Below are 14,689 nucleotides of genomic sequence, written 5' to 3' on the forward strand. Positions count from 1 at the left end.
TAAGTTATAGGTTTCGTAAGTCCCACAGTAAAAAGCTGCTTTAATCCAGTCAAAGTTGATAGTAATCAGAATTCATAGCTGTTTTCAAACCCTGTAAAATGTTGCAATGGTCTGTTTTGTGATTAGTTAGCAGATGTTAACTTTAACAGTCTTTTTTTTCTGGCACTGTAAGCTGAACAATAAGGAATTGAATAGGTCTTAAAGAAAACACTACACAATCATGCAAGTATTCTCTTCAGATTACTATAAGGATATATTTGAAGAGGGAAAATTTGTTCCACTCCTGTTCATTGGGTACTTAGAAGACTTAATTTTCCCTTTTCTCAGCAGTGCAATCATTTACATTCTGTATTAGGGAAGAGTGATATTCCTGTTTATCACCAAACCTTAATTGTTTTTTCAGTCTTTTTAAAATGCATTTTTGTGGAAGTCAAGGTTATTCTCAGGACTTCAGTTTAAAGTAAATGTCCAGAGAAGTATTTCAGGCAGAGTGATAGCTTGGCTTCTGTGACAAAACAGCTTTCCTTAAAAGGAGTGATCCCCTTCCTTCTAGCAGACAGGTTCACTTTAACATCATGATTGTCCAAGCCAAGTACGGATGATACTGTTTGCTCTTTGTGAGACATTCACCTCTACAAGGACTGTTGACCCTGAATGTCTTGGGCAGCATTTCAGCTACAGAGTTTTTGCTAGCTTTCTGTTGGAACTTTGCATCAAATTTATCTACTAAACCTCCTTCTCCTGTTCCCCAAAATCAAAGTGAGAATTTTACAGGTACTTAATGCCAGAACCTGCTGTCCTGAGTCTGTTCTTTAATAAGCAACATAAAGATAAAATTATGAGCAAAATTTTGCTCTTCCTATGGAGTCTGAGGTGTGAGAAGGAGGAGGGGGATGTAGGTTCACCCAGTCTCAAAGTAGATATTTCTCTTGCAGCCTGTGGAAGTTCTGGAGGAAACTGTGGTGGAGCAGATGTCTCTGTGAAGAGGACCACAGTGGAACAGATACTAACACTGCAGCCCATGAAGAAGGACCCCATGCCAGAGCAGGTGGATATTTCCTAAAGGAACTGCAGCCCATGGGACAGGTTCTACTGACAGGAGCTGTGGCTTGTGGAGGGCTGATGCTAGAGCATGGTTAAAATGTGAGGAGAAAGGAGCAGGAGAGAGGGGCTGTTATGGACTCGCACAACTTTGCCATTCCTCATATGCTTTGTTGTAGTTATCAGCCATTTACTTTATTTGATGCTGCTGGACAAAGTAGAGAGTTCTGATGCCTTTTTAAGAAGTACAGAGAGGCTTATACTCTTAACCTTTTCCAGGACTTGTAATGTTTTGGCACAGTAACAGTAAGAGATAGTTAATACATGATTGTGGTATACTAACTCCTTACTTCTTGTTCTTTTGATGATCAGCTATGAGCAGTTGTCATTTGGAGATCTGGGCTGGCACTGGAAACCACAAAGCCCCATCAAGTTCTGCTACCAACCTCTTTGAGTTGATTGAAGAAACTGAGAGGAAAACAGTTAACTTCTGTGTATGTAGTCTGGGGAAGAGTCAATTTCATTGTGTATTTCCCTTGATTAATATATGTATTCAGTAATCTAAAACCAGGTAGTTGGTTTGCCAACTTCATAAATTACAGCAAAGGTACAAGTGTTATAACCTAAACATAGTAGCAGATAACTTTTTCTAGATGCCAAGGTGTTTTTATGTTTGTCACATACACTTCTATAGTGTAATATTCAGCCTTTGAAGAGTGCAAGTTGTTTGCTGCCCTCCCCTGCCCCTAACTGGTGGCTTCTGACTATTCAAGGTAAGATCCTCTAATTGAGCAAATAATACACCATGCTCTGTCTTCAATCTGGGAACATAAAAATCATCCTTCTAAATACGGATTTGTGATTCTTTCATAATTGATTTCTGAAGTATTGATAAATCCACTCGAGTCTCTGGAAACTGCTGAATGTCAGTACTTCTAAAAGGCCAAGAACCTTTAAATCTCATTGAAGTTTGTTAACAAAATCTCACCCAGCAATTTGTTTCTCTGCATATTTTTATAGCAACAATTTTCTTTTTTTTTTTTCCTGTCAAGGATAATAGCTGATGTCAGAACTGTAAATATTCCACAGTAGTTATTTGAAGTACAGTACAGATGAAATTGAATCTACTGTGAAATTTTTCTTTGAAGCTGTGAAACTTGATTCTCTGTTTATTAGGGAAGTCACTGCTTTCAGTTTGTGCAGCATTTCAACAGAACTTGGAAAATAGAAGGGGTAACCTAAATGAATTATATAGCCTCATTTGTCATCTGTATCTCCAGTTTGACAAAATCTAATGAAGTTGTTGGAGAGGTAGTTCTTAATGTATGTCTTCTGCTGTATACCAAACTTTAAATTTATATACTGAGTACCTGGTGATTGTCATGGTGAATTTATTCTTGTATTTGCACTTAAGATTTAAAAACCTATCAGCATAAATAAACAAAAATGTCAAGACTATTTTCTTTCATTGGATCTGAGTGTATAAGGTGTCTTGACATATGTGCATCTGGAAACTGGGAACTGAAATCCACTGTTTCTTTCACTAGCAATTCTGGATTTCACTGGCTGATTCACCAGTCCCTAAGACACATAGGGCCAGAACCTGGAACTGATACCAGTATGAAGATGGAAATGCTTCAAGCAGTCAGCATGGTAAGTAAAGGTAATGGATTGACTGCTCAGCTTCTTCGTTAACTGAAAAATTAAGAAGTGTCTTTGCATAGTAGTAAAGTAACTCTAGAGTATAAAAAACTGCCTTGGTAATACAAACAGGCAGTTCTCAAATGAATTGTTTTCAGCACAGAGTGCTAAATGTCTCATAATAAACAAAAAAAAATGACACTGACTCCACTTTGCCGGCGAAATCTGTCCCACCTAGGGTTTCTTTTCATTATTTTAATCAGGTGAAATGTACTGGTGTGCAGCAAGATCAAAAGCATTCAAGTAAGTTTCTACAGTCTTAATTCATTTACCAAGAATCAAACAAGGCCTGAAATTTGAACCTGGAGTCCAGATTCACTCATGTTGAGAAATACTGCCAGGACTTCAGGTGCTTCTGGAGACAACTTTGACTGGCATGTGAAACATCAGCATTGAAACATCAGAATTGACACAGTCTTACTCTGTATCCATAACATTAAAAGACAACACTTTCTGTTAAGTTCCTAATTGCAACAAAAAAAAAAAAGTGTAAGAAGGAAAAGGAACCCCACAAAATACTTCTGGCCATGTAATAAAATCAGAAGAGTAGGTGACTTTGATTTTTAAGCTTCAGATTTGTTGCTTCTGAGGAGGCTTTCTGTTGGCCACTTGGTAGCTGGGGCTCTAAAGGTAACTGTCCCAGTTATGTGTTACATTGTGGAAAAACAAGCAGTTGCTTTTGCAATCCATGTGCAAATCCTGTCTGTGACTCATGCAATTTAATCAATTAGAAACAAAATATCTTGTGACTCCCTGGATGGGGTACCATATGTTGCAATAGAAAGAAGAGTGGTTTTAGAGTAGGCATTTAAGTGTTTTTGGAAAGGTGACATCACAGTTGAAGATGTGTTTTGCTTTAAATATTAGGACTTTGAAACAAAACCCAGTGATTCTTCCTCATAGATCGCTGAGCTGATAGTTTTGGGGATTCAAGGCATCCTGTTGTTACAGGCAGGCAGCCATTGTTCTCTGCAGTGTCACTACTTGGCTATGCTGTTTGTGTGTGTGTGTGCTTGTCCTGCTGATCCGTTTCGTTGTGCCTTTCAGGAGGATGGAATAATGGATGTACAAATGACTGCTATATTTTCATAATTTTGCAATACTTTTCTGTCCTGTAAAAAGATGGAACAAAGTGACTTGAAGAGCCTTGCACACGTTCACCCTCAGCATCCCTTGTCTCCAGCTGTCCCACCTTGATTGTTTTGGTTCACACTGGCATGCATAATTTGCAAAAAATTACTAGTTCAGTTTTCTGTCCTTTTTTTACTGCCCTTTTTCAGTTGTTTTTAACTCAGTAAGTGTGTCTCACTTATTTTGACACCTGAAGTATTAAAGATATCCCCAAATTACCAGCATTAAATAAGTACATCCTCCTTTTGGTTGGCTTGTTGCAAGGGCATTTCCTTACCAGATCTCAGGGTCACACGCAACAGTAGTGTTCTTCCTTTCGTGGGACAATAAATCGGATTGTTCAGAGTTCTGGCACAGTATTTCCAGGCATCCTTCTTCCACAAAAAGGAATTCTTAAATTGAATTTTGAAGTGTTCCATTGAGGTCATGCCTAGAGTGATTTCTTCATATGACAGTGTGTGTTTCTGAGTGTCTATGGCAGACAAGTGACTTTTCAGTGTTACCTAATTGTGCCTGATTTCAGTGAATGGATTATCTGGGACACTGCAATAGTTGGTACTGGAGGGCAGGTTAGATGAAGTGAAGCAGATGGGGTGGAAAGAGTGGGGAGAGTTGCCAAAGAGGCTAGAGGAAGGAAGGAGGGAAAAAAGAAAAGGAAAAAAAAAAAAAAGACTAGAAAGAGGAACACTTGAAGAGCTATTGAAAGATTCTTTTCTCAGGCTGTTGTCTTACTGATTTCTCTTCTGATTCTTCCCATTTCTACTTTTGGAGAGAAATGTTGGCTGGCTCTCAAAATACTTTGGGGTATTTTGATATCGGAATACTTCTGCCGATAAGTAAATGATGAGATCCTTGAAGCTTTCCTGCATCACTCCCTGTAGTATGGATATAATCATGCAATGATGAAGAATCATCTTTTATCCAATATTGATGAACTGTCAGTGAAAGAGTTCCAAGAGGTTTTGTTGTTTAGTAATAATGTATATGTAGCTATTGTTTAAATACGGATTTTTTCCATATTTCAAATAGGTAATGGGATCCACAACCAGGAAAGATATATTAGATGTCACTTGACTGGAAAGCCACTTCAGTCACTAGTTACTAACACCTATCTTAGGCTTACAAATGAATTTCTAGTAGCTTCATGATGTTGGGCAAGTAAGTAAGCTTGGTATCAATGCAGCTCTTCGGGTTTGTTTTTTTTTCTTAGTGCTATTGATGTCTTTTTAAAACGTTTTTTGTTTCAGTATTATTTTCCAAGACACTTTTTAGAAAATATTATAATGACTGCTTAAAAGTAGGCTTTGAAACCTTACTCAATGGACTTAGAGTAGCAATGTTACCTTGGTTGTTTGTTACACTAATGGAAGCAATGCATGCATATTGAGGGATGTTCACTGTATTCTTGTTGTTATTACAAGATATCACAGTGTAATAAAGATAGAAATTTCTGGGCACTGATATCAGTGACTTAATGTTGCTCAATGTCCGGCTTGTTGTAATTCTGCTGTTTTACATTTGCTTCATATCATCACTTTTCTGCTGCATCAGCTAAAATATTTTTCATATTTGTCATTGAAGAAGGTTATTGTGCTACGTGTCTTAAATTTAGGAGGATTTACAAGGCTGAGTAACAAGCTTTCAATTGAAACCAGGGCTAGGAATGTACAGAGCGTTTGTATGAAGCCAGCTCAAACGTATGGCTGCTTCATTGTTCAAGAGATTGGAAGTGTAAAAAGTTCAGGTTTTGGCTCTTACTGTTTTTATAAGTGCTTAGCCTTAAGTGTTCTCTTGTCTAATTCAACCTTATCACTATTACATACTTTTTCTTCACTCACTAGTTCCGCTGACATCCACTAAAAGAGTATTTAATTAAGATACTTTTTTGGAGGTTCATTATGGCTGAATGGATTCCCATCTTTCTATTTAGCGTTGTATTCAATTGATAACACTGGATTTGAATGAGGAACAAAACACAGTCAGGTGAAGGAGTAACTGATAATTTTAGTTGGTCGTTTAAGCAGAAAGATCATAGAGGGGGAAAAAATTTTGTGCCACTGCATGTTTAAAATGCTTGGTTTGTAATAGTGTTAAAGTTTTCATTATGGCCTTGATAATTTGGGAGAATACGTATTAACCTGTAACAGAAATAATTTGAACATAAATGTTTGGGGATTGTCCTTTTATTGGCAGCACTCAACTTGATTCGTTGGAGTTTTGGATTCATCAACAGAAGGAAAGTTTGCAATGAGAGAGATTTATCTCTTGCAGGAATTTGTACATTGAAACTTACCAAAGGGGAGAGCAAATATGATGATTTATCTCAGGAGCATGCAGGAGGGCTAAGCCAAACATGCATCTTTTCATATATGCTTGGACATGTTACAGTGTAAAGATTTGGAGTGGCTTTATAATGCCAAAACAGGGTGCCTGGGAAAAATGTTCTGTTTTCTCCCCACTATTTCTTATCCAAAAAGCCCTTTTTAGGCTGTTTGACAAAAGTGAATGTGTAACTTAATGCAGGAACAGCATCAAATAACACACAGGCTGTCATATGTTAGTTAAAAGGGGGGGGACGACGACGACAGTTGCCATAACAACTGACTCACCACTTGTATTTTCAAGAGAGAGAATACCTTAAAAAAAAAATGGAACAGGTCAGTCACTTGCAAGTTAGGAGTATTTTCAGTGGAAGAGCATGAAATGGTTTTTCCTGGATGCAAGAATGTTTGGGGTTTTTTTCCTTATTCAAGGAAGGTTTTGATATCAGAAGTAAGATTACGCTCTCAGATGATCATCTCCATTACAGGAAGCAGCAGCAAGTATGTTTAAAACCAAGCCCAAACCCTGAATACTTGACTTGTAATCATATTAGGGAATCCTCTGGAGAGCTGACCACACAGAATGTGTATTTCGCAGTGGAGCACCACCACTCTCGGGTGCCTTCCCTTTTTTGAGATTTACTCTTTTGGTTTGTTTTTTTTTAAACTTGAAGACTCACAACAATCTTTGATTCCGTGTTGAGGACCTGATTCTGCTCATATTTGAAGTCAGAAAGAGTTTTACATTTGACATCTGTCTTTGCATGATCAAGTCTGAACATGATTTCTAAATACCTGCATGATTTTAAATCTACTACTGAAATAATGATTGCTTTAGTAGACCTGAAAGAAAGAGGTTGAATGGTTCCTCAGCTGCCTCTGTAGCAGCTGGAATAAAATATTACTAATGCTCATCCCAGATCTCTGTTATATTGCCATGGTTTTAAGTGAACATCTAACAAAAATTGTCATCTGAAGCCCTGTTACAGGTACCTACAGAAATAACTGTTCATTTTCAGTATTTGTTGTATTTGCAGAGGAGTTACTATAATTTTGTAGTCTTACTATTAAGATTCACTAAAGTATGCTATATTAGGAAATCTTTGGTAGGGGGGATAAATCCTGTTCGTTCTAGAACGTGTGTAAAACTTATCAACCTGGCTCGCCTTTTAAACACTTTAGTACACAGACTTACAGAAATACATCTAAAAAGAAGTAATTATGAAAAGCATCTTCCAGTACTGTGTTGAAATAGCTACATTTGTTCCATTCCTCTCTGTAATCTCATTTCACAACAATGGGGCAACAAGGTGATGATTAGCATGTTTGCTGATTCTGCAATTAGAAGCCTTGGGCTAGTCCTAAGCACTCTGATTCCATTAGACTTGTGAGGAGTGCTGGAGATGGCTCACTAATTGTGATAAAAGGGGTCCCAGCGTGTGTCAAGCACATCCACGGTAACTCAGTTTAATGAGGCATCAATTTAGAGTTAGAATCTCACAGTACAAGTCTGCTTTACTACAGTCTATAGCCTATGATATCTTTCCCAGGTAATTACTTTATTCTGAGACTTGTTAATTCTGTTTTTTAAAGATAAATTATTGGGTGGGAAAGGAATTAAGCTTTCATGCAAAAGTTCTTTCTACAGTTTAAAAAGTTTATCTACATCGGAATTTCCTGTGTGACCATTTATCTTGTCAACAAAAGACACACAGGACAACTAGATAAAACTTCAGATTTATCAAGTGTGTACTTCTAGTGAAGATGTTTCTTGCTGGTCTTATCAAATTCAGTGCCATGATTTAGTACTTCTAATGAGCAAACTTTCTTTGTTTTCACCTGTTCTGCTTGTAACTTCAGTCCAAACCACACCAAGCTCTGCTCCAAAGCAGTATGAAGACCAGATTATTCTACTGTTTTGAACTTCCCCTGGTAGTTGCACAGAAGTAGAAGCTGCTTCTGAAATTATATTGGTGGTGATGTAGTGATGACCTTTTGAGAAAAGTGCTGGTGGAGTTCAGTTGAGTCCAGAAGCTTTCAGCACACTGGATTTTGACTTCTCTAAATATTTCCCTAAATTTTGAATTGTGACCCTAGCACAGGATCATTCTGAGCCCTCATCAGCGGAGTGCTCATTTTGGTTCAAAGCTTAAGAAAATAATAAAAAAAAAACTGAAACGCTTTCCTTTCTTTGGGTCTTGGGTCTGTTTTGTTTTAAACTTTCAGATTGGCTGCTTGACGTTTTGTTTCAAAGAAAAGCCAAGCTCACACATGTGGAAGATTGCCAGATCCTCTAATCCCTATTTTAGTTAAATTACAGTACCCAGATTTCGATAACAAAGTGCATTGATTTTATATTCAAAAAGATTTTTATATTTAGTCTGTTAACCTTTTGTAATTCCCACCCACAGCTTTGAACTGCAGAACATTTTGATGCTAATTGTTGTCAGGAGGGTATCTGCCATGGCCCCTTGGCAATTGAAACCCATTGAATTGTAATGCAGGTGCTGGTAATTGCCCAACTGTTGTGGTCTGGCTCCAGCATGTATGTCTCAAACAATTCCTTTCAAATTGGGTTTGAGAACACTTAAAAAAAAAAAAAAATCCCATATTTGAAGATAATCTCATATCAGAGTTACAATAAAGAAAAATTTAGGAAGAAGTTTTCCTCTCATTTGTAAGAGTTTTACATACTTACAGTTTTAAAGCAGCCTTCACTGTGGCAGACTATAAGGTTCAACAGCTATTGTGGAGTGTTTAAAATGTCAGTTAGTGCCTTTGGGTTTGGATATTTATAGGAATCTTTGGTAGTTTCTGAAGGTATGGTTCGTTGCTGTAATAATAATCCATAATCCAGTGAGTATGACATGGGAGAGGGAGGGGAAAAGAGTGTTTGTGATCATCTGAGTGATATCAGATTACTTTCTTCTAGCCTTGCTTTTCTCAGTATGAAATAATGATGCTTTTCCTTTAAAGATCTCAAAACATTGAGTCTAATTTGAACCTATGTTATAGCCAACAAAAATCTGTCCTACAATCTTAGTGTGCATCTGTGTGTGTGGTTCCTACCCTTAAGGAAAACTTAATGTTCTTTATTTCACTAGAATCTTCATTCCATTCTTCACAAGATCTACATAGTGCAGAGTTCATGATTATGCAATAGTACTTTGTTTGGAATACACAATATTCTAAAGTGCTGCCTGGGAAAATATTTTAAATACAGAGTAGTCATTACTTTTATTAAATGATTATAATTTTAGTGGGTTTGATGAACCCTCCCTCTGAGTGAGGTCTTTGTTTCCACGGAGTGCTTTAATATGGATGAGAGTCATTCTCATGAGAAAAATCTTTGCTTAACTAAAGTTACTATGCACAGAAAGAAGGTAAATTTAGGGTCAAAAATAGGAGCTTTTTGTAGCCTTCCCTGTAAGGCGTGTGTGTATGTGTTTTTTTTCTAATTAAAATCATTTTAATTCAATATTAATTTCCAAAGATTAAATTAAAAAAGGTGTTCTAACAGTTTAAAGGTGGTGACCAGTGGTGGTGAAAAGCCATTTCTGGAAGTTGGAGTTCCAGGTTCCTGCCTGGGAGCGTGGCTCTTGCAGCAGGACAGGATTCAGGATTTGGGATGGGCTGGCTGGTTTGGCTTTGTGCTTGCTGTAAAAGCTTTGCTGTGGAGATGTAGCTACATAACTGCTGTGGTAAGAGTGATTTACCCCAGTGGGTTTGCAGTTGGAGTGCAAGATTCACTGCTGTTTCTTCATGCCCCTTTATAGTTGTTTGTGTGCACCCAAGTTACCAAAGTTCTAGGGATGTGGACACTTTTAGCTTCACCCCGAAATGGTTGATTTGGCTCATTTTGAAGCAAAACGAATTAATTTTGCAAATGCAAGAAAAGATTCTGTGGAGGTTCCATTACCTTGAGTGTAATATTTCACGTCTCTTAGGTTAATTCTGGGGAGTGAACCCTGACTGGAGCTGTAAACTTGGAATTCTTCTTGACTCAGCCTTAGTGGTTCAGGATTTGGGGGATTCTGTTTGCTCATAGTACAGTTACACAAGTGCTAGTAGCAGTCGTTTTCTCTTACTTGAAGTATTGCAATGCAGGAGTATGCTGAAAAGGTCTGTGGCAAGACAACTCAGGCTCAACAGCATGAACTAAGGATAACAGAATCCTTAGCTATGAAATGCATTGGGTTTTGTCAAATTAACCGAAAAACTTGCTCTGACATACTAGCAGGTTTTTGTTAATTGAAGTTAGCTTTGCAAGGTACTCATGGAACAGGATTTTCTCAGTTAACAGTTGATTTCAGTCTTGGTGCCTTTGTGGTTTCATGTTTTTCACTCAGCAGTAAAAGCGAACTATTTGTTAACTGTGTCATCTGTGTTTTACATCATGGAAGTTTGGGGTTTGCTGTTGGAAACACAATGTGTTTTCCTTATGGAAGCTGGCGGTCTAGCTGTGTGTGGTTGATTTTTATTACAGGTAATTTGAACACCATTTTCTAACATAGGCTGTCTTTTTAAAGCAGCACTGAGAAATAAATTCACCTAGTAATTGTTTTACAGTGTGTGTGTCTAGAAAAGGGGAGTTGATAGAATACCTGTTTTGGAATGTTACTGGTTTCCCAGACAGGATTTATGATGGAAAAGAACAAAACTAAGCAGTATCACAGGGCAAGGCACAGATTCCCACCTACTATACTGTAATGTAATGCTACCTGCGCAATTTGCACCTGATAGAGCCCTTTCAAGGGACAGAAATAGACAACTTAGCCATGATATTTTATTCTGGTGGCATCATATTAGGTTGATATAAAATGCAGTGTTCTGAACAAAATTGTAACCCAGATGACAACAGCCTCTCGTATATTAGCAGCCAGGTGTACCACAGAAATTGTTTAACATTTGTTAGAAGGAATGTTTATATAAAATATGAATATCAACTTATATTTATGTCATATATGTAATTCATCTAATGCACAAGCCTTTCACTGCTGTTGTTACCATACTGGCAAGGGAGATTGAAGTGGTTTGCTACAAAGAGATTGTCAGTTATGCTATGGCCACATTGTAAGTGTTTTAGCATCACAGTTACTGGGAAGTGCTTCACTTCTACAACTGTGTGATCCAGATATTTTCTTATACTTTCAGTTCTGTCCGTTGGGCAACCTGTGGCAGAGTCTCACTGTCCTCACAGTGAAGAACTTCTTTCTAAGATCTCAGTCTTCCCTCTGGCAGGTTAAAGCCATTCCCCCTTGTCCAGGGGGGGAGTCCAGGCTTCTTGTAGCCCCTTTAGGCACTGGAGCTGCTCTAGGGTCTCCTTGGTGCTTTCTCTTCTCCAGGCTGAACAACTACTATCCATAGTTGATAATTTTCTTTGGGATCCATGTAGTAGTGAGATCGTCCTCAGTAGCTTGAGTTAACACCAGTTTACTTACCAGAAGTTAAATATATTTTGCTTTCTGCTGAACAGATCATCTTTCTTCTTTTTTCTTTTTTTTTTTTTTTTTCTCCTTAATGAACAAAGCTCTTGGGTGAATGGATTCCAGCACTAAAGACTAATGCAGTGTGTCTGGTCACCTTTGAACAAAATGGCTGGTACCCCTAGGACCAATAACTCTGTAGTTTTAGAACAGTTCAGTTGAATGAGGATGATATTACAGCATTTGTTCTGCTACAGATAGCTAATAACTACTTGTGTGTTAACAAACGTGGGGTTACTGCCTCGTCATCCTTGCTGAGGGTGCTTCACTGCCAGTGTTTTTTCCTTCCTTTCCCCAGACACCCCCTGCCCCTAACTTCTGGCTTGATGTCCTACCCAAGTGATTAGAGTGATTTAATTGAATCGGCTGTAAAAAGATAATTAATTGATATTTCACTCCCAGAGAGGTCAAGCTGCCCTATCTTGAATGTATGAAAGTAGTCATCCTGCTGGCACTTAGCCCTTGAAGGTGGCACGTGAGCTCTGTCTTGCTGATAGTCATAATGGTTGTAATTAAAGTTAACATGGATTTTTTTTTTTGTTTGTTTCTGGTGCTTCCTCAGATCACACACATAGCAACTGTAGTCTTGTTACTGTATCTTGACTATCACTCTGCAAATACGTTATGGGTAAACCTCTTGAAGGCTTGTGTCAAACAGAAAATGTTCACACTAGAAATATTCACCTCCTTTCTTCCCTAAAGGGTCACTGATGTTCCTTCACTGTTCTGCTAAAGAAGAAAGGCTGAACGGGATCCTTTATTTCTTTGAACTTGATTTCCAGCCCCTGATGACAGTTAAATGAGCCTTGTGACTGTAGTGCACTGCTAAAATATCTTTTTGGTGTTAAACAGTGTCAAAGCTGTGTGGAACAAGAGCTATCAGTTAATAATAATAAAAAAGGGTTAGGTTTAGTGACAGAGGAACCTTTCTGAAACACTTAGTGCCTTAAGAACCTGGAGCCGTTCTGTAAGCAGCGTGTAAGTACTCGTTGCCCAGAGAATAAATACTGCTGCTACAGTGAAAGCTAAGGGAGAGATAGATGTTATTTAATGTCCTTGCAGAGGCAAAGACTTAACTTTTTATCTTACCGTGTAATGATAAAGTTACAGCACTGTGGAGATAACTGCAGCATTCACAACTTGAAGTTTCTTCTTGAAGGTATTGTAGGTAGTATAAAGTGCGACAGAATATTATCTTTCACACATCACCCTACAGAATTTGAGACAAATACTACTATTTTTAGGTTTTGTCCTGAATTATTCAACAACAACTTTCCAACACAACGTATTCCAACCAGGATGTGAAATTCCCTAACAAAGAATTCTCCCGTCTTCTGGTTTGTATTATGAAATGCTTCTTCAAGTTTCCTCTCACCAAGAACATGACCAAAACAGCCTCCTTGCAGGTTTTGCAGGGAAGAGAAGTTACTTAATAGTGAGATATGAGTTCCTTGGCATAAATTTATCACGAGGAATTGCAGTATTGCTAATTGTTCACTTTGCTGGTTGTGACAAAACTAGGTAACTATTTACTTCACTCCCAGTAAGATTTTAGTTCAACAAAGAAAGAGCAGGTCAGAGAATCTGATACAACTTCTGGTTTCAAATTCTTTTGACTGTGGAGTTGTACATTCTGGCTTTTATCTGTTTTATTTTTGGCTCTGTAGGGAAGTGAATAGGATCCAGTTTTGTTCACACAAGTAAATAATGGCAAATTGTGAGAGTACCTTAATATATGTAAATCAAAATCCAAGTTCAAGTGCTGATGATTTTTGCATTTGTTCTTAACTTATAATGCAAAGGAAAACATGAGCACATCATAAATTGCACCGCGTTTGGCACTTAAGCACTACAGAAATACTTCATTTTATTTTTTTTTCTCTGTGGAAAGGAGGCAAAAAGCCAAGTGGCAGAATATCTGCTGAGAAAGCTGAGAAGATGACAGTCTCACAGGAGAAAATGGAAGACAGCAGGTATGTGTGAATCAGTATTCCTGCTGCTCAGCTGGAGAATGCTGTCTGCCGAAAGCAGTTCTGATCTCTTTGCAGTGCACCACTTCTAATTGGTGTTACGCTCTTGGACAAATAGCCCTGTCTCTTCCTTAGCTGGCCACTGCAACATAAATACTGCCTTTCACATTTTATGCCAGTACATCTTTTCCTTCCTTATAACCTGGGCTTGTGCTTCCAAGAACAATGTTTCTGAGTCCTTCTGTTTGATGCTGGGGTTTTTGGGTGTTTGGAGGTTTTCAAAGTGTTTTTCTTGTTTTATTAGAGCTTTTCCCCCCTGTTTCAAACGCAGGAGGTGGTGTGGGGGGGGTTCACTGCACCTTTAAAATTGTCATCAGATCTACTGCATTTTTTTTTTCTTTTTGGCCAAGTTTTGCAATCTGCTGTGATTACACTGGGTAATTGCATCTCACCTTGCTAGTTTCAAACTGATGTGTTTAAATGAACGTCCATAATTGTACACTCTCTGAGGGAGACCAAATTGCATCCAGAAGAAAAACTCCTCTGCTTACTGGCCAGTGAAAAGTTTGATTTACTTCATAAAAACCTTTGTGGCATCTTTCAGGTAGCTTCTTATTTCAACCCCCATTAGTACTGACTTTGCACACTGACTATAGCAGGGGGTTTAATCAGGACAATGTGTAAAGAGAAACTCTGGCTTTCAACAAAGAGAATGTGACGACTACTGCTTCCTTAGACTGAGGTGATCTATCCTGACACAGCTGATTCCCGGAGTCAAACCAAAGCTAAACTTGGCTGAGCGTGTGTGAACGGCTTCAAGTGTTAACAAGAATAGAAGAAGTTTTCTTTTGAACAGCTTTATTTCCTCAAAACAATGTAATTGGTTTCAATATATATTTTTAATTCACATCTAAGCAACATTTTTAGCTTTTGGTTAACTTTAGGCTTTTCTGCTCTTTTGTGAGAGTGTATGTGTAAGTAGACCTCCTATTCCCCTTTCTATGATTCTGTATTCTCATACAGATATCTGTGCTAGGGG

General features: G+C 38.0%; 1 long non-coding RNA gene across 7 annotated transcripts in view; it reads left to right on the forward strand.

Moving 5' to 3' along the window:
• Nucleotides 1-14,689, forward strand: part of LOC133267808 (uncharacterized) — a 120,342-nt gene that overhangs the window by 7,342 nt on the left and 98,311 nt on the right. For all 7 annotated transcript variants that reach the window (XR_009742858.1, XR_009742860.1, XR_009742861.1 and 4 more), the window contains exons 4-6: nt 936-1,143; nt 1,414-1,535; nt 2,589-2,694. This is a non-coding gene — a long non-coding RNA (uncharacterized LOC133267808). The remainder of the gene's footprint in view (nt 1-935; nt 1,144-1,413; nt 1,536-2,588; nt 2,695-14,689) is intronic.

The sequence above is a fragment of the Pezoporus flaviventris genome, unplaced genomic scaffold (genome assembly GCF_033815535.1).
Source record: "Pezoporus flaviventris isolate CSIRO_AGI_PZ_B2104156 unplaced genomic scaffold, CSIRO_AGI_Pfla_v1 ptg000009l, whole genome shotgun sequence".
Lineage (NCBI taxonomy): Eukaryota > Metazoa > Chordata > Aves > Psittaciformes > Psittacidae > Pezoporus > Pezoporus flaviventris.